We start from the raw sequence: 19,749 nt of genomic DNA, 5'->3' as shown, positions 1-19,749 counted from the left end.
CTCATTTTGTTTGACTTACTGTGTTTGGGGTCTCCTTTTCTCAGGCTGCAGGTTCATAGTTCCCATTGTTATTGGTGTCTGCCCCCAGTGGATGAGGTTGGTTCAGTGGCCTGTGTAGCCTTCCTGGGAGAGGGGAATGGTCCTGTGTTCTGGTGGGTGGGGCTGGATCTTGTCTTTCTGGTGGGCAGGGCCACGTGCAGTGGTGTATTTTGTGGTGTTTGTGAACTCATTATAGTTTTAGGCAGCCTCTCTGTTTATGGTTGGGGTTGTGTTCGTGTTGTGCTAGTTGTTTGGCATGGCGTGTCCAGCACTGTAGTTTGCTGGCCGTTGGATGGAGCTAGGTCTCAGTGTTGAGATGGAGATCTCTGGGAGAGCTCTTGCTGATTGATATGTGGGGCTGGGAAGTCTCTGTTGGTCCAATGTCCTGAACTCAGATCTCCCACCTCAGAGGCTCAGGCCTGACACCAGACCGGAGCACTGAGACCCTGCCAGCCACAAGGCTGTATCCACATCAGAAGAGCAAGGAATAGACAGTACTTCCTCAGAACTAAAATCCTCCCTGTTGTCCTCCTGGCTGGGTCTCTGCAACACTTAATCCCTTACGTCATAAGCTGATGGCAGGTCCAAAGCATTGCTGTCCTGTGACTGGGTTCCTGGAGCTGCTTCCTGAGTTGGCATAGTCTGCCCCTGCAACAGCTGCCACCTCGAACCAGAAGTGGTGGTGCCATGATTGTTATGGGAAAAGTGGAGTTTGAAAAGAAGTCGCCAGAACCATTTTTCAGCAAAAGTCGTTTTATTTAGTTGAGGTCTTCTGATACCAACTCTTTATTCAACACCATAGATCTGTTCCAATGTCCACTTAGTGAGGATCACTGAGAATGATTTGTACAATTGATTGGTGATACTGAGCACAGAATTGATGCTTCCTCCTTTCGGGAGCCCTTCCTAGAGGAAACAGAATTGTCAAAAAAAATGCAGGATAGTATTTCATCTGGGTAACACTGGATATCACAGTTGCTAGAACTCTGCTTATGTAAATCCTGCATATTTTCTCTTTGCTTTTTGACAACATGCAGGGACTAACTCCCCTGAATTCTAGAGTGTTTTATATTTGTATTCATGGTAGCTGTTCACTAAAACTACCGCAGATAATTTAGGTAATTGGCAAACCACAGGGGCACTTAGTCTGCTCACCTAACAATTTTAGGTTGCCTCATCACCACTCTAATTGGCAGTGGGTGGTTACTGGTCCATTTGCCATGTATTATGACAAAAGATGCCGATGGAGCCCAGCAGTGGGTGTGTTGTACCTTTGCCCTGCTTCTGGCATGCAGAAAGCAATCCCACTGTTTTTGCATAGCAAGTAGCATGGCTGGACATTTTTCCTACGTCAAAAGAGTTTTTACTCTTGTAAAATGACAACTTTCCCCAGCAAAGGCCTGATCTCAGAACTGACACATATCCTTTCTGTCAACCACTGCATAGGACATTGTCCCTATAAACAAGGGTGCATCAGTCAAGGTAATTTTCATCATTTTCACCACATTTTTATTATCAGAACTCCTCTGAAGCTTGCAATTGAAATCTGTTTCTTTCTTGGCATTCTTCTCTATATTGGACATGTAATTACGGGCCCAAACCAAGTTCAAGAGGAATGGATCAACAAAGCCCACAGCTAAGTACACTAAACTTTTATATTGAAGGAAGATATGAATTCCAAGGTAGATTTGGACAGCTGTGCTATGGATGCTACAGTGAGCAATTGTGGAATCAGAAGAACTATCCCATGGTTAACTGACTTTGTTTTACATAAATGCAAGGAGCATAAAAACAGAAATCCAGCTCTCCTAGCATAAGGCAGTGCTTCTTAGTATTTTGAAGATAAGACCTCATTTTAAAAATAATAAAAAGGTGTCCAGTTGATAATAATTGTAATTCTACCATTTATTGATTGAGAATACATTAGTCTTAATTACATAATTCAAAGAAAATATTTATTTTATTAACTACATCAGCAACCTCATATAGAGGAAAAAAAGTGTAAAGAACATAAATTATTCTAAAGACTGTGTTTTGTGTTAATAGATAGATTGACAGATACATTACAGTAGCCCTGTGGCCTATGGTCTGAAAATCTCTGATGTAGGGCCTGCAAAGAAAGGCCTAGTTTAGTTTAGGTTTGTAGTCAAATTGTGTTGATAAACATTCATCAGGCTAAGAAAATGGGTTAATGATGTTATGACATTGTGTGGGAAGTAATCGTAGGTATGTTTACATTAATTAACTAAAAATTAACCTAGAACTAAGGAAAAGTAATTAGTGTTTACTGATTAGAACGCTGTTAAATTATCTTTTATTTCCAACTCTTGGCCAGTTTGAAGTCACCTGTAATCTTTAACACGAGTTGGTATGCTAAATTTTTAATCGTGTGCTCAGATTTTAGACAACATTATGGAATTCATTCAGAACAAAGACTACAGGCTCTGGCCACATTTTCATGTCATGGCATGAATAATTAGAGGATTTTTAAAAGCTTTTACTTTCGGAATGGCTGCAGTACGCTCCCGCCTACAATTCTATTCTCATCAGTTTCAGCTTGCCCCGGACGTTGCTTTCTGCTGATTTTTAGCTGGGATAGACCCAAGCACGCTTGTATTTGCTATTCATGTTTGAAGATGCTGCTGATGAAGGGTGTAATCCGTTGAATGAGAGCAAAGTTACCGACGTGGCCCACAGCTTTGTTTTCTCTGGTGGTGGTATAGAGCCAAAGCTTCAGGAAGCTGTAACACTCCAGTTGGGATCTCTGTCACAGAGCCCTGGAAATAGTCATGTTTTGAGGCTTGTCCTCCATCTGACTTTCCCATCGTCTATATGGATACCACTTTATCAGCTATGCTACTACTCCTTGGGGCCTTACATATTTTGTCAGAGCACTTTGTTAATGGTTTTCTCACCTCAGCCCGTCTATGGAGGTCTTACCAGCCGTCTTATCTCTGTTTAAGTCACAAATGGTACACCTGTGCTAACTTAACTCTATTCTGGGACTTCAGGATAAGTGTTCCCTGGACCAAGGTTTCTCAACCTTGGCCGTATTGTATTTCGGAACAGATAAAATTTCGTTGTGGAGGACTGTCTGTGCCTGGTAAGGTGTGTGGTCTCTGCCCACTAGATGTCAGTAGCACCCCCTCCCTGGGTGGTGACAACCAAAATGTCTCAAGACTTTGCCAATGTGCTCTTGGAGCTAAAATCATCTCTAGCTGAGAACCACTGCCCTAGTCTGTCAAGTGATACTCAATATGGCCCATATATAAGAATGAAGAAGATGTAAGAAGGTGGATATGATATTTATTATAGGCCTAAAACATTTAATCAGAGGTAAAATGGGACAGTATTGTGACCATTGCTGAAATCACTTTCTAGGTTCAAGATGGGGCCACTCCTGCCAAGGGTGCCACATTAGCAAACTCAAACTTAGATCATGTTCATGTCCCTGTAGGTGCTCCACTTGATCAGAAACGCAGTGTATTCAGTCAACCAGTCCCCAGACACTGAGCCAACTCTGGGCCTTCTCACCCTAGACAAGTTTGGCTCCAGCCAATCAGAAATTTTCTATTTTTCTCTTCCTTTTCTTTATTCTTTAACCTAACAAAGCTTTCTGCCTCCTGCCCCATTTTGCAGTTCTCCAAAAAGAGACTGTTTGCTTCATGAAGTGTTCAAGTTTGTTTGCATCACCTAAATCGTCTTCTTCAATCATTTTAAAACACCGTTTTATAGATCTTCAGGTCAGGGAGGATTACAGGGTCACGTTGTCTCTGCACAATATCATTCTAACTTCTAAAGGAATAACGAGTGGAAACGTAAATCGTAACGGGGTGTGTGTGTGTGTGTGTGTGCGTGTGTGTGTGTGTGTGTGACTTTTTCAGTATGGCTCCTCTGGAGGTAAATGTGCTAAAGTCAGGTATGGGAATGTTTGGTGCTAACATGCAAAGTCATAGAGAAGCAAACTGCCTGTTCCATGGACTTGAAATCGAAAGGGATTTGTAAATGTTATCACACTGATTTGTTTTTAGCAGAGTGTGACCTTAGTAGGTATATAGAAATAAACTATATTCCTTTTTTTTTTTTTTCCTGGTCTTTTGGGAAAAAAAAAAAAACTTGATCCAGTTTAAATAAAAAGCCTATGTATGAATAAAATGGGTTCCTCATAGACCTTAGGAAAATACTGGAATCAGGGACTGGAGAGCTGTTTGGAGTCTGTTCATATTTGTCCATGCGTTCTTTTAACAGATATTTATTGAGAACTTCTTCTGTGCCAGGGCTATGCCAGCCTCTGAGTACATATTAATTATCAAGGCACACATGGTCACTCACAGAGCTTGGACTTTCTCTGTCTCTCTCTCTTTCTCACTCAACTCCCTGCATTCCTGCTTCAATCTCTCTCTGTATCTCTGAAGACCAGTTTTCTGTGTTTCCCAGTGTCTGTGCAAAACATAAGTTCCCCTCATAGCCTATAAATGTTAGAAACCGCTCCCCACTGAAAATATAATCTCTTCCTGCCAACCACTGATCTCAGAGGGAGGGACTGTCATTGGCCAAGTTGGGTCAGCTGCCCACCCTGGACCTATCAGATGTGCCCAGGGGATGGTATCCCAGAGGACAAACACGTCTGCTGGGAGCTTTCTCCCATATGAATGGGGAGGCAAGGTTCCCAGGGAAGGGAAGTTGTGTAGATCATCCTCAAAATATCTTGTACCGCAACTTGGAGTGAACTGCTTAGTGATAAAATGCAAATATGCAGCATAATAAATGAAGAAAATAAGAGGAAAAGTGTTCCAGGCCACAGATGGGCCAGTGTGTGCTCTGTGATACAAGTCCTCATCTTCAGAGACACAGAAAGTTAGAGAGAGCAGACAGAATTGGAATCAGTGGGACTAGATATGGTACAAGGCACAAAAGTGGCTTAGTTCCTTTCTCTCTAGTCCTTTAGAAAGTCAGGGGACATCATCTGAGGATAACTCAAGAGTAAGTATAAATAGTCACAGTTATGAGAAGGAAGTAAAAGACCCTGGGAAAACCACAGAAGCCTTTATTATAAGGTTCACACAGACCAATCAGCTCTATGGCTGGGGAGTGTCAACCTATAGATATCAGAGGTTGTTCGGGAGGCCACGAGCTGGAGGATAATGAGAGAGGGAGAGACAGGAGGCAGCTCCTTTATAGCCATGCAGGCTCCACTCCAGCCCTTCAGTAATCTTGCCTTTTATCACCACTGGGTGCAGCTGTACAGCCCTGGGGTCCTCTGCCATGTGTGGCCTCTACAGTTAATCTTGGGATCAGTTGACTCTTCCCAGACCTCTCATCTCTGTAATCCTTATACACTACCAAAATTTAGAGAGGAGGGTTATTGTCATCTTTGAAAAGCTAACTCATAGTTGAAAGAGGCACACTGACCTTGTAGTTTTGTATTTGATAGGACCCTGAGCCTCCTACTTCCATCATGATTCATGAGCACTTACGTTTGGGAGGAAATGTGCTGTGGTCTAGCTAGTAATGAAGCTCCTCATTTCCCAGTTTTTCTTCAGTATCTTCTGCAGGAACCCACGAGGAAAAGGGTGCTTTGTATGTCATGGCTTCGATAGCCCAAAATCCTGTAGTAAAATAATACCAAATGCTCTCAAACGTCCATCCAATTCCCAACCCCGCCTCATGTATGTATGTATTTACTTATGCGATACAGACAGAAAAGGTAACCATGATCTTAGTTTCTCAGGGAAAGAGTAAAAATGCTTTCAGAAAAAGACCAGCAACTCACTTGCTGTGAATGGCTATAAGCAATATGTAATATATGTTCTTTATTCATGGTATCATGGTACTCCTGGGTTTACTGCACATCCAAACATGATTGGTGTTTTCATCTTTAAAATCACCATGTAGAATATATTTTATTAAAAAGCAAGTGATAAAATGTAAGCTAATTTAAATCTCAACTGTAATGGTTAGCAACTGTTCAGGCTTAGACTTTTTTAAACCAAAAAAACTTTTTCTGGGAAGGATATTTAATCACTATCAGTGCATGTCCATAATATAAAGCAGACTGGCTTTTAGTTGTTTTTATTATTGTTCTCAAATTCTCTATATGCAATGCAGCCTCTCATTATCTGTCAATCTATCTCTATCTATCTATCTCTATATACATTGTCCCTCATTTTACACATGTATAAATATATCTAATATGTACATCTTTATCCATATATAAACTTCATTAAATTGTGTATATTGTATATTGAACTGAGGCAGACAGCTTCCCCACATCTCCCATGTCCCCCACTGATACGTCACTGCCTCTATTTTGAATCATTTCCTCCTCTTGTGTACTCCTCAGTATTTCCCACATAAGGATAATAATATAACCTACTCTCACATATTTATTTTATATGTTGTGAAGGTTCAATAATATATGTGTCTGGCATATACTGAGAACTCAATTATTGTTACTGATTCAAATAGGAAATTGGGATATGTTTAGTACCTCACTTTTTGCATCACTAGGCAAGCTGTAGACTTCAACTGGATTGATTAAAACCTTGCTAAAAAATGAGAAGATGGGCTTCCCTGGTGGCGCAGTGGTTGAGAGTCCGCCTGCCGATGCAGGGGACACGGGTTCATGCCCCGGTCCGGGGAGATCCCACATGCCGCGGAGCAGCTGGGCCCGTGAGCCATGGCCGCTGAGCCTGCGCGTCCAGAGCCTGTGCTCCGCAGCGGGAGAAGCCACAACAGTGAGAGGCCCGCGTACCGAAAAAAAAAAAAAAAAAATGCGAAGAGTTCCAACAGTTTTTGAAATTACCATGTAGTGAATCAGATGACATTTTAATTTTCCTGGCAGAAAAGGCCTTATTACAAAAATGTTTGGCAGTGTCAATAGAGTTTGGATCTACCTATAAGTAAACACATTTTGTTGATCTGAGAAGTTTGCCGTGGTGCTAAGGCTCTTCACTGTGGTAGAAATAATCATATTGTTGTTGCATTCTTTGTTGTCTTATTACACTAGGGGGTAAATAGCATTTTATTGACTCTAGTTTCCTTTAGTTTGTATGACTGTATCCAAAAAACTATGATGCAGTTTGGAAGCTGACATCTAAATACATTTCTAATTCTCTTGAAAATGTATTGCTTTCTACAGTCATGGTCACACAGACACACACACACACACACACACACACACACACACAAGTAAGGAAGAAACTATTACTTCCAAATAAGGTTGAAAAAAGAAAAGTTTTCCTAAGGAAAGCAATTCTGAATTGTTTGGGATTGAGGTGGTTTTGTTGAAATTTCTTTTTTAAGGGCTATTGAGATAGGATTGGTTTAACATGGAAAAGTTAATAAATGTGGAGCTGGTGAAGGAGGGTTGTACTTGCTAAAAAGAACATGGGTATGAAGATATTGATATCTACTGTGTATGTGTATATGTATGTATATATTACAGTATATAAAGTGTATAGTATAGTATAGTGTAAAATGATCTTGCTGTTGGTTGACAGAAAGGAGGATTTTATAATCAGAGTTGCGGTCTTGTAATGCAAGCCACTACTGGGGTCATTTGGCCCCATTATCTTCACCCCATAAGAGCTGGAGCTCAGGGAACTGGCACTAAAAATGCTGATATTCTGGCCACTGTTATTGTTGTGAGTAATAAACAGTTTTTCATCAATGAGCTCAGAATCTTGTCTTCTACCCTCCACATAACTGTGTCAAGCAAACTTGGAAGACAATTCAAATTTCAGACCTGTCACAGTTTCTGGCAGGAGACACTATATTGAGCGCTTTGAAAACTCATTCTTATTTAACTCTCTAAATGTCCATAAATTTTAGAGGTGCAGAAAAGTTATATTTCTAGAACTCAACTTTGCTTTTCTTTTAAACCCCCCTTTCAATTATCCCTCAAGAAAGGAAGATTAGTATATTCCAGTTTCTCAGGTATTAGAGTTTCTCAGTAATATGTTAGTGTGTTTCAGGTTTAAACTCATTCATCTTGAGATTGTTTTCCTTCTTCTTTTGCTCTAGTATACCACCTAAGTTTCTGGATATTCAATGTCCTATGATGGCATAGGGAGTGTTGGGAACGGAGGTTGAGAAACAGGGGGCTACAGAGTCTGGTCCTCAATTATTTTTGTTTGTCCTCATTGATACCTCTTGAGTATCTACATTAACATTTAATTCGTCTCTGGTTTATACCATATTCCTCTGTGGCATCCCCTTGTCAATTCCCCAAGACACCTTCAGATCTGTTGACACACAAACTCTCACTCTCAACTAGTGTTCCCTTCTGAAGGGCACATAAAACTTCAGCTGCTTTCCAAAGTCATTTTGTGCAGTAGGAGACACTGAAAGTGCTGCCTCGGGCTCTCTCTACACCTGGCATGTCATGCAGTGCCTTGTTGCTACTCTAATTTTCTGACTATGGTGACATGGAGAACTTCTAAGGAAGTGTTGTTACCTTTACCTTCCAATGTTGCTGATGGGAAGCAGGTCCAAATCAACTCTTTTATATTAAGATTCTCCATACTTAGATGATTGGTAATATCACCTTCCATAAACTCCTGTTAACAAAGAATAGCCCTTTATTGGTATGTTAGAGGGTGATCATAGCTCCTTTTACAGACATCCCAGTCGGTTACAACTCTTTTGCTTTCTTTAGAATATTCACTTCACTTTTCAGGCCATGGAAGTTTCACCAAGTATAGGATAACAAACAAACAAAAAACTATTGAGCTAAAAGAAACCTGACTCTTATATCACCATTGTTTCCAAGTTCATTATTTATGACATGAGTTTGGCTTTTGGGGATCCTTGATTAAGATTTTTTTGACTCTAAACCCTTTCCTTGTCACCTCCATTCTCTGGGGCTATGGGAAAGGAGAGCCCTACCTGCTGCCATGTGGTGATAGAGGGGTGGGGAAAGGGTTACCAGGCAGAAGGGAATTACAAAATTTGAAAAGAAAGCATTGGTTGTTATCAATGAATCACCCTGCTACACATATGAGTGTATGCATACCATTCAGGGTCATACCTTGAACTCTACTAGAGTGTGAGCTTCTTGTGGACAAGGAGACAAAATGCAGCTTTTTGTTAGCTGGCATATGGTAGGTACTCAATTTTTTGATAAGTGAATAGTAGTTATTGATAAATAATTTTCCATTGACGGATTGATCTTTACTAAACTGAGCTTACATGTTTATGGTTTGTAGGTCTTCAAAATTCTAGCAAGAAGAGACTCATGGAAAGTAACAGTAATTCAGTTCCATAAGATGATTGAAATCTCAGTTATCTAATATGCTAATTCTTGAAAGTCCATTTGATAATTAAATTTGATCTTATTTTTTAGAAAATAATATTTGATATTTATGATTTATCCATGTTCCAAGATTATAAAGTTATTTGAAGTATTCTGTACAGGAGAAGTGAAGACATAGAAACCAAATATTTGATTACAGTAGGTTTAAATTAAATCTATCATACTTGATTAATTCATAGTCTGATTAAGAAAAGAATGTTTTATTCTTTAAAGTCTCCAAATAAATATGCCATGAAATATTAAAGTGGTAAAATGTATATATTTTCTCATTTGTCTTTATATAACAAAGCACACATGAAATAAATATCAGAAACTTTTTTTTTTTTTTTTACTAAAAATGTGTGAAGTAAAAAGTAGTCTTCCTAGATTGGAGAAATTCTTTTTTTTCTTTCATTTGATCCTAAACTGCATCAGGAGAAATAGTTTTTGTATGCTTTGATTTTTCTGAGAATTGGAGAGAGAAGCTAGTATACTGCAAATTGCCACTATTGTTCGAAGCCATCAGACCAAGCCTATATAAACCTCGATAAGAGCACTTGTAAGATTCTTTTATAGGGATAACTACAGTGGAGGAAGATATAGCACTTAGAAATGAATATAAGGTGTTACAAAGGAGGGTTGTGGATTGTTTGAAGCCCTGTGTGATAGTTACAGAATTGGATTTAACTCTTGAATTACTTTCAAAATCCATCTCTCTGTCATGTTCCATATATGTATTGATTAGCTTGGGAGGTGATACCACCCCAATATTATAATGATTTACATAATCAGTGACACTGATTACATTAAAAATAAAAGTACAAAGAACGATTTTTAAAAACTACTAAAAGCTACATATTATGGTCCTTAACTTCCTGGGAAAGATAGTCTTCCTTCAGTATATTTCCCATCCTAAAATGAATAGACTTTACTATTCTGAAAAGGAACAATAGTTTAAAGAAATAAAATGATCATGAACCTAAATATACTAACAATATATCCTTTGATATAGGATATATCAAATATATAAATAATAGATAAAAGTAGGTAAAGAAGCAAGGCCAGGAATGTAAGAAGAGGTAGATAAATAAAAAATTGTATTTGGAGGTTTTCAACATAACTGTATCAATATTTGAAAGATCTAGCAGACAAAAAAAACAAGATTTGATTAAAATGCTTAAGTTTATACTTCTATATGTATCTGTACCAATATACATATTAATATAAATAACTTTATACCTAAAAGAGAGTATATTTATTTTTATTAATTAATTAATTTATTTTTGCTGTGTCACGTCTTCGTTTCTGTGCGAGGGCTTTCTCTAGTTGTGGCAAGTGGGGGCCACTCTTCATTGCGTTGCACGGGCTTCTCACTGTCGTGGCCTCTCTTGTTGCGGAGCACAGGCTCCAGACGCGCAGGCTCAGTAGTTGTGGCTCACAGGCCTAGTTTCTCCGCGGCATGTGGGATCCTCCCAGACCAGGGCTCGAACCTGTGTCCCCTGCATTAGCAGGCAGATTCTCAACCACTGTGCCACCAGGGAAGCCCTAGAGAATATATTTATTTTTAAGGTGATGTTGAATCAACCATTTCTTAGGCCGCAAAGGAAGTTTCAGTAAGAAAGAACCACCATCTTCTAGTCTATGTTTTTGGGCCATAATTTAATGACATTAAAAAATAAATAACAACATAAGAGTGTCAAAATAAAAAAACCTCTTTATGTCAAGAAACTAAAACTGTCAGCATTTCGGTAAAAGAGGAAATCATAAAGGAAACAATGAAATATTTATGCTTGAACACCAATGATGGCATTATTTTTCAGAATTTGTGAGGCCCAACTAATACAGTACTTAGAGATAAATTTATAGCTTTAAATACACAATGGAGAATAAATAAAAACAAATGAGCTAAGTATTCAATATGACATGAGAAAAAGAGCAACAGAATAAGCCCAAAGAAACAAGAAGTAAGAAAATAAAAAATAAGAGCAGAACTCAGTGGAACAGAACATAAAAATAACAACCCCTAAATTATGCATATTGCAAAAGAAAGAAAAAAACTGTGACATGAGACATTAAAAAATATTATGCTCAAATCCATAAATTCTAAACTTAGACAAAGTAGTACAGTTTTACAGGGAGAAAGATAAAAGATGAATTTACTAATAACCATTAAAGAATATTAAAATAGTAATCAGAGCTCCTCAGTAACAAAAGACAAAGTAAGCAACCAAAATCCCAACAAACCAAGATCCCATAAAACATGCACTCTTCACACTCACACCCATATAGTTGTACAGGTATGTTCTACCTAACTTTACAGAGATAGGTAGGTTGTTGCACAAAATAGGAAAATGAGAGAATATGGCCCAACTCATTTTTAAGGCTAGTATAACCGTAGTTTTTAGAGCAAATAGTCCTTGAAAAGAAAATTATAGTCCCACTTCATTTTAAACATAGATACCAGAATTTAAGTTAAATATTAGTTGAGTGAATCCAGGCATATATATAAAAATATATTGTCATGAAGCACTATTTATCCTACAAACATGAGAATATACACATACCTATAATTTATCATATTAATGGCCTAAAAAAGAAAATCATTTGGTTATCTCAATAGATAAAACAATAGCACTTAAAAATATTCAGTCTCTCTTGGGCTTCTCTGGTGGCGCAGTGGTTGAGAGTCCATCTGCCGATGCAGGGGACACGGGTTCGTGCCCCAGTCTGGGAAGATCCCACATGCCGCGGAGCGGCTGGGCCCGTGATCCATGGCCGCTGAGCCTGTGCGTCGGGAGCCTGTGCTCCGCACGGGAGAGGCCACAACAGTGAGAGGCCCGCATACCACAAAAAAAAAAAAAAAAAAAAAAAACAAATTCAATATCTCTATGATAAATCTCTTGGAAAGAAATAGGAGGAAATATCCTGAAATTACAGATTCTATCTAACAAAAATCTTAAGTTAACATCATACTTAGCAGAAAATTTCACTGTGTATCCTTCCATTGGAGGTCAACAATAACCCAGTGCTGGGAAACCCAAAACTGGAAGGCCCTGACCATGTTTTCACTTGAGCTATTTGCAGGATTGTTGTAGCCTGAAATTCTAAAAAGTGAGATAATGCCTTGCCATAGTAGGTCACATAATCCTGCAATAGATCTGGTCTCCCTTCAAACAAAGTGCAGTCTCCCTAACTGCTTGTTATAAAAGCACAGGACTCCTCCCCTTTGCAGCACCCTATTGTGTATGGAGGCTCCACCCAGCACTTATGACACCCTATAGGATTTAGGGCTTGGGGAACTACTGATTATGTTACTACTCTGGCTACTGCTATTGTTATGGATAATAAAGTCCTTTGTGTCTGACCCTGGTGTTTTATATCTTCTGCCAGCATCCATGAAACTCTGGCAAACCAGCTTATTATATTTTAGAGCTATTTTGGTGGGAGTTCTCTTACTTCAGGCTCTCCCCTGCACTGTCATACCTATTTGAGTCTGGTAAAATCTTGATATACAAGAAAGCTATCCACTAGAACAGCTGTTATTGAATTTAATACTAGAGGTATTGGTCAAAGATGAGAAAAGGAAAAGAAATAATAGCTATAAAAGTTGAAAGAGGGCTTTCTTGTTGGCGCAGTGGTTAAGAATCTGCCTGCCAATGCAGGGGACACAGGTTCAAGCCCTGGTCCGGGAAGATTCCACATGCCGCGGAGCAACTAAGCCCGTGCACCACAGCTGCTGAGCCTGAGCTCTAGAGCCTTTGAGCCACAGCTACTGAAGCCCGCACGCATAGAGCCCATGCTCCGCAACAAGAGAAGCCACTGCAATGAGAAGCCCACGCACAGCAACGAAGACCCAATGCAGCCATAAATAAATAAATTAATTAATTAAAAAAAAATAAAAAGGGAAATCTCTTAAAAAAAAAGTTGAAAGAGACAAATGGTCATTATTTACAGTTGCAAATTATCTACATATAAGATTCATCAGAATGAACAGTCCCTCAACAATTAGAACTAATAAATGAATACAACAATATTGTTAAATTCAAGGTAAATTTACAAGTTAAGACTGCTTCTCTAAACCAAGAACAGAAAGCAGGAAAATATGATAGGAAATGAAATACGTTCATGAAAGAATTAAAACTATAAAGTATTTCAGAAATAACCTAATAAAATAATGCATTAAAACTAAAATGCTTTAAAGGAAATAAAAAATGAAATACTCAAGGAGATAAGTAAATAGGGAATAACAAAATAGTAAAGAAAATAAATTAAGTAATGGAACAACTAAAGTAAATAAAAACTGTGTAAGCATTTTAAGCATGACTCCAAAAGCACATATTGTAAGAACAACTAAATTTGACTATTAAAATTAATTATTTTATTTGTTTAACAAAGGACACATACAAAGAACTCACAGGTAAGTGACACAGTATTGAAGCAATCCTTCAACAGAAAAACGGGCAATGGTTGTAAATTCACAGGACATGAAACTTTAATGGTTAACAATGGTATGATAAAGATGTTTAATCTCACTAATTATCAGAGGTATTCAAATTAATACAAAAAGTGAGATACCATTTTAAATTCATTGGCATGACTAATTGAAAAGTCATGCAATTGCAGGCATGTCTGTTCATGTTTTCTGTTAGTTTATGAGTAACAGAATATCCATCTAACATTGGTCTAAGCAACCAAGACATCAAAATATCTTACACAGTGATGAGTGTAGAGGTGGGTGGCTCTCGACTGGTACAGAAATTCAGCCATGCCATCAAGGCCACCTTCTTTCCTTTGGCTTCCTCATTTGTTTGACTTTTCATCTTAAAGTGGTCCCTTTGAGGAGATAAGGTGGTTGCTGATATGCTATGCATTATATGGTCACAAGACAACATTCAGAGAAAGAGCTGAGGATGTTCAAAGAGGGTCTCCTTGCATTCTTGTCTCTTTCTACGGGAAAATGAAATAATTCCTAGAAGAGTTCCTCTTGCATCTCACTGCTCAGAAGTATGTCACATGACTAGTCTGTAGCTGCACGGATGCTGGAAAATCGTGTATCTAGCAAAGAGGAATCAGCTTAGAACAATTGCCCCTGGAACTCATTGTCAATCCAAACAAAATTAGTAAGGTAAAAGGATGGATGGAGGACTTTGGAGAAGACAATTAATAACTTCTCCCACATTGACTGTTGTGAGGATGTGGAATGATGGAGACACTCATGCACTATTAGTGAGGGGCATGCAAACTGCTGCAGACATATCAGGACTTAGTGAAACTAACTCAGTGTATAAATTTTGAGCCAACAATGGACACAAAATTAAGAAAAACTCTCACAAGATTCCACATTGAGTAAGTCCTGACACAGAGGGGAAAAGAGAGCCAGGAAGCTGGACTGGCAGCTGGAGACCTGGGTTCTGACTAGCTTTGCTAATAACAAGATGTCATTAAATAGGTTGTTCACCACTCTGGGGCTTGCTCACTTCATTTATAAAATGTGGCAAAAAGATTAGATTTATGGTTCTCAAACTGTACTCTTAAGGAACTCTAAAGCTTCATGAATTTGGTCCAGCTTTTCTCTCGATAAAGTGAAATATTGGAGGTTTTTACCTGACACTTAAATACTGAATTTGAAGTTTTCCTCCAATCATTTTTTTCTTTAACTTTTGGTGACTGCTACTAGTTTCCTGCTACTGTATGTTAGCAGATGACAAAACAAATAAATTATACAAATAATGAAAACATTCTGATATAACCAAAAATAGCTTATTATTCTAATGCAAACATATGACCTTGGTTGTGATGCCATATTTTGGCATCTGACATAGACTTATTTTTTGCTAATAAAGTTATCCCACATTTGTTTGAGGCCATTAAACAACAAAGTTGGCATTTCACAAAGAGGATCCGAGGGTCAGGTGTCTCCTTTTTTTTTTTTTTTTTGCGGTACGCGGGCCTCTCACTGTTGTTGCCTCTCCTGTTGCGGAGCACAGGCTCCGGACGCGCAGGCTCAGCGGCCATGGCTCACGGGCCCAGCCACTCTGCGGCATGCAGGATCCTCCCGGACCGGGGCACGAACCCGCGCCCCCTGCACCGGCAGGCGGGCCCCCAACCACTGTGCCACCAGGGAAGCCCAGGTGTCCCCTTTTGAACAGCTGGAGGGTCAGGTGTCTCCTTTCGAACAAGCTGGAGGGTCAGGTGTCTCCTTTTGGGCAAGCTGGAGGGTCAGCTGTCTCCTTTTGAACAAGCTGGAGGGTCAGGTGTCTCCTTTTGAACAAGCTGGAGGGTCAGGTGTCCCCTTTTGAACAGCTGGAGGTCACACTGGGACCCTTACAGTTATTTTTGCCTTCATTAGTCTATCCTTTAAATACTATCCTATGACAATAACAATTACATGTTTATAGCACTTCTGACAAGGTTTGATAATTAATGAGCACTTATTTTTGGGGATGGAGATATTCTAAAACTAAATTATTAATATAGAACCTCATCTATACTCCTAGGAAGAACTTTAAGTGTGGGCAACTCCCTTCTGCAAATTGTTACAAGCCTTTCTAAAGAAAAGCAAACTTTTCAGAACCTAATTGTATGTAGCTCTTATAGTACATACATAGTATAGATTTTATAGTACGTGCAGAGTTTAAATTTTACATACTCACCCTAAACAAGGTAGTAAGTACAACTAATAAAACAGTGGAGACAAATAACATACTTCTGGCTCCCCCTGTAAAAAATAGTATGACCTCCTTCAATTCTAACACAATAATATTAAGATTTCAACACTGGGGTCTCTTTTTCTCCCCTCACCAGGGACAATAATATATTACACTGGCAATTTTGGCAACTACCCGAGTCCAAGACTCAATGTAGAAGAGCTAATATGTTTGTTTTATCAGCTGGGGAGTACTTTGTTCAAATAAAATAGCTTATAAAACACACGCACACAAGTGCATGCTGGAACTCCCTGGGGAGGTGGGAGGGGTGTCCTATGGATGAGTGTGGACAAAGCCTCCCCCACCCACTTCCCCTTGCAAAGCTTTTCCCCTGGATCCTCCCGCCAGAAGTGAAGAAATCAAATAGAAGCAATCCAAGAATTGAGAAAATAAAACCTTTTCCCAAAGGAAGGTTCCCCCAAATGGTTTTAGGGCAGAGACTATGAGAACGGCCCCTCCTCTCAGGGTGAAGGCTGATATTCTAGAGGCTGCTGAGTAAGTGTATACAGGCACGTTGCCCTCCCCAGAAAGCCCAGTGCTTTGATTCAGAAAGGCATCCTGAGATGTTTCCCCAACACACATAGTAACAACCACAGACTGGTTCTGCTTATGCCAAATTATTTGGAAAGCTAAGGAACTCTGATTTCTCTCATTTTTAATGTGAATGAAAAACAAGGGAAGATGGTAAGACATTGAAGTGACTCTTTTATTCACGTGCAAAAAAAATGTACATCTTTTTTCTCATAGAGCTAAATAACTCTTAGAGGATCTATCACCTCCTAGCTGGAATATTGCAAGGGGGCATACAGAGTCTTTTTATTGACTTGGAGTTTATGTTCAAACTTATTCATGAGATGTGATAAGGGTCGTTAGAATTCCCCTGGATACTTGGACTTAAATGTTACAGTTAAAACATTGTTTATTTTTAATAAAGCGAGAATCATAAAAGTATGCCAATAAATTGCCACACGTAGTCTTAGTAGAGAGAGAGGGAAACTTTCATAATGAGGAACAGATTAATCCTCCCTAATTGTAGACTGAATAATTCTACTCGTCTATCACTTTAATGAATTGGTACATTGATAGCAACTTACATTAGAAACTTAATTTCATTGATCAAGTTTCATAGTTATTAAGGACCATAGATGATACTACTATGTCTTCACTCTCCTGAATCTCAGACTTGAAGATGTTGAGACGACCCTAAATCATCTTCCATCACACTTGACCCATATTCCCCTTTAAACCATAAGTAAATTCTCCACTAGCCAAAAATTAGATTTACTTTCAGGGCAACTGATCCCCTCAAACAAGGGAAGAGCAAAGATGTGGCTCTATAATGCCTCCACAATATCTGTTTATTTAAAATTACGATTGCCTTATGATTAGCAAGAAAAGAACAATGCTTCTCTATTGGACTCATCTTGCTTTGCTTGCGTGATTACTGGGAAATACCTCCCTGCTCCTTTCGCTGGACTGCATGATCAGGACCAGAAGTCTATAATGTGTTCAAGACCAGGACAGAAGCTCATAGCAGCTTGGTCAGCGTGGGGCCTCATGGAGGTCTGACTTCGGCTGGGCTGGCAGGTAGGGAGCCTGGCCTCCTCCTACTTCCAGAGCCCACAGTCCTGTGGAACTGCAGGTGGAAGGGCTCTCTGCAGAGCATCACAGAATTGATATGAATTTCTGTTGGAGCCTCAGCTTTGTTTTCTGATTCATTTTCCATCTCACAAAGGCAGCTATCTTAATTTGACAAGTGATAAAATCTCAACAGATTTTAAATTAAATTCTTCCCTCTTCACCATCTCAGGAGGATTGAAGTAGAAATAAATTGTTTACCTAATCGGAAGATGCTGTACCAGGGACAAAACCCTTCTTCTCTCCGATAATACCCTGACGATGTGTCGTTATGTGACAAATCATGTGACAATCAGCTAGACGTTTCTAGCTAGCAAGCTGAATTTAAAGATTCTCCCTTTGTTGCTGTTGGCAAATTAGTGTAATGCATTTCTTTTGCTAGTGTTATGTTGAAGATTAGTGCTTCCAACAAAGAGACAGCCACAAAAGACGATTATTGGCTTTAAAATATTTTTTGACAAATTTCAAATTACACAGTTACCTGTAACAGACAGATGTAACTCCTACATTGAGTAGAGATCACTTGATATGTTGTTGAACTTTAGTTCTTTAAATTATGAAAATGTACTTCTTGGAGAGGTGGGAATGACCTTTTCTGAACACTTCTAATTTATCCTCTGCTTGGAGGAGAGAAAACTACTTTAGATAAACCATCTGGAAAACTTCTAATTTGTTCTATGAAAAAATAAACATTCTGCTCAGTAGAAATAACCCAACTGGCACGTCTTCTTTCCATTTGGATTATTTCTTATCTAGCCTTTATTATTGTTGTAAATTGAGTGCTTACATCTGAACTCAGCACCACATAAAATACAGAGGACAGCTTCCATCCTGCCCTTCTAGAAAATGTTTTAGAGTAGTGTAAAGATAAATAGGTATCTGTATGTAGTTGGCCAAAGCAAAGTGAAGACTAAGGAGAAATGTGTAAATTATGTGGTTGTTTGTCCTTTCATACCCACAGATTTTAACATGAGGGTCACCTTGTTTAAATATATATTAGCACCAGACAGATTTTGGTGAGGAAACTTCTTGGTGCTATATGCAACTTAAAAATTTAAACACATTTAAGGAATGTCAAATTTGCCACACATCAATTGTTAGCATCATTGTGTGTTTTCTTTGTTCCTGACCCTGTACTAAATGCCTTAAATGGGCTAATGAAATGGACAGTAGTATCATCCCATTTTACAGATTTTAAGAGGTCCAGACAGATAAACCAACTTACTAGATCATGAGCCTAATAAGTTTTAGAACTTGGACTTGAATCTAGGAATTCCGTTCCCAGAGACTGTTAACTCAAATGCGATTCTGCTGGAAGCTTTTATGAAAGAGCAAGTGAGTTTTAAGGATAGAAGGATACACTCAGCCAAACGATACTGTTTTAAATTCTATAGCTTTAATTTGAAAGACTTTATACATGGACTTTTGCTATGGTATACAGTCAGTGGACATAATGTAAGTATATGTAAAATAGTGTAAGTGTACATAGATGGTAACTTACTACCTTTTAAGAAGTAGAAGTGAAATAAAACAAAATGTGATAGCAAAAAGGCATGAATTCAGGAGCTGCTGAGACAGTACAGGAGCAGCACACTGGTTGAAATGGAGGTGGTTTACAGGTGGCATTGTGGTCAGTATCTTGCCCCAATGACCCAGTTGCTGAGGTTGAATGGGCAGAGCTGGGCGGAGACACATGCCATGTTAAACACTCCCAAATGAATCCTCTCCTTTCCGTCTCCACTGTTATGGTTTATTCCTTTTATTTCTGTCCATGTTTAGGTCAAAAGGCTCATTGCTGTGTTTCTTCCTCTGGTTTTCCATCTCTCTGACCCCTAATTCACCAATCCATTCTCCACACTGCTGCCTGAATGAGTTCTATACAATTCAATTCTTCTTCTCACATTTTTCTATTTAAAATTCTTCAATTGCTTCCCATTGCCTTCAGGACAAAACCCAAACTCCTCAGTCTGACATCCAAGGCCTTTCATGTGCAGTAGCTATAAATATCCAAATTACAAACTCTGATGTGCAAAAATGTAACTTTCTTTATTTCAATTACTCAATTTGATT

General features: G+C 38.9%; 1 pseudogene; it reads right to left on the bottom strand.

Annotated features, from left to right (window-relative positions):
* Positions 1–444: 444 nt before the first annotated feature.
* Positions 445–678, bottom strand: LOC116763318 (annotated as a pseudogene).
* Positions 679–19,749: the final 19,071 nt, after the last annotated feature.

Source organism: Phocoena sinus, chromosome 12, assembly GCF_008692025.1.
Source record: "Phocoena sinus isolate mPhoSin1 chromosome 12, mPhoSin1.pri, whole genome shotgun sequence".
In the NCBI taxonomy this organism is placed as follows: Eukaryota; Metazoa; Chordata; class Mammalia; order Artiodactyla; family Phocoenidae; genus Phocoena; species Phocoena sinus.
Note: the sequence above shows the minus strand (reverse complement) of the source record. Positions and strands in the feature narration are given on the sequence as shown.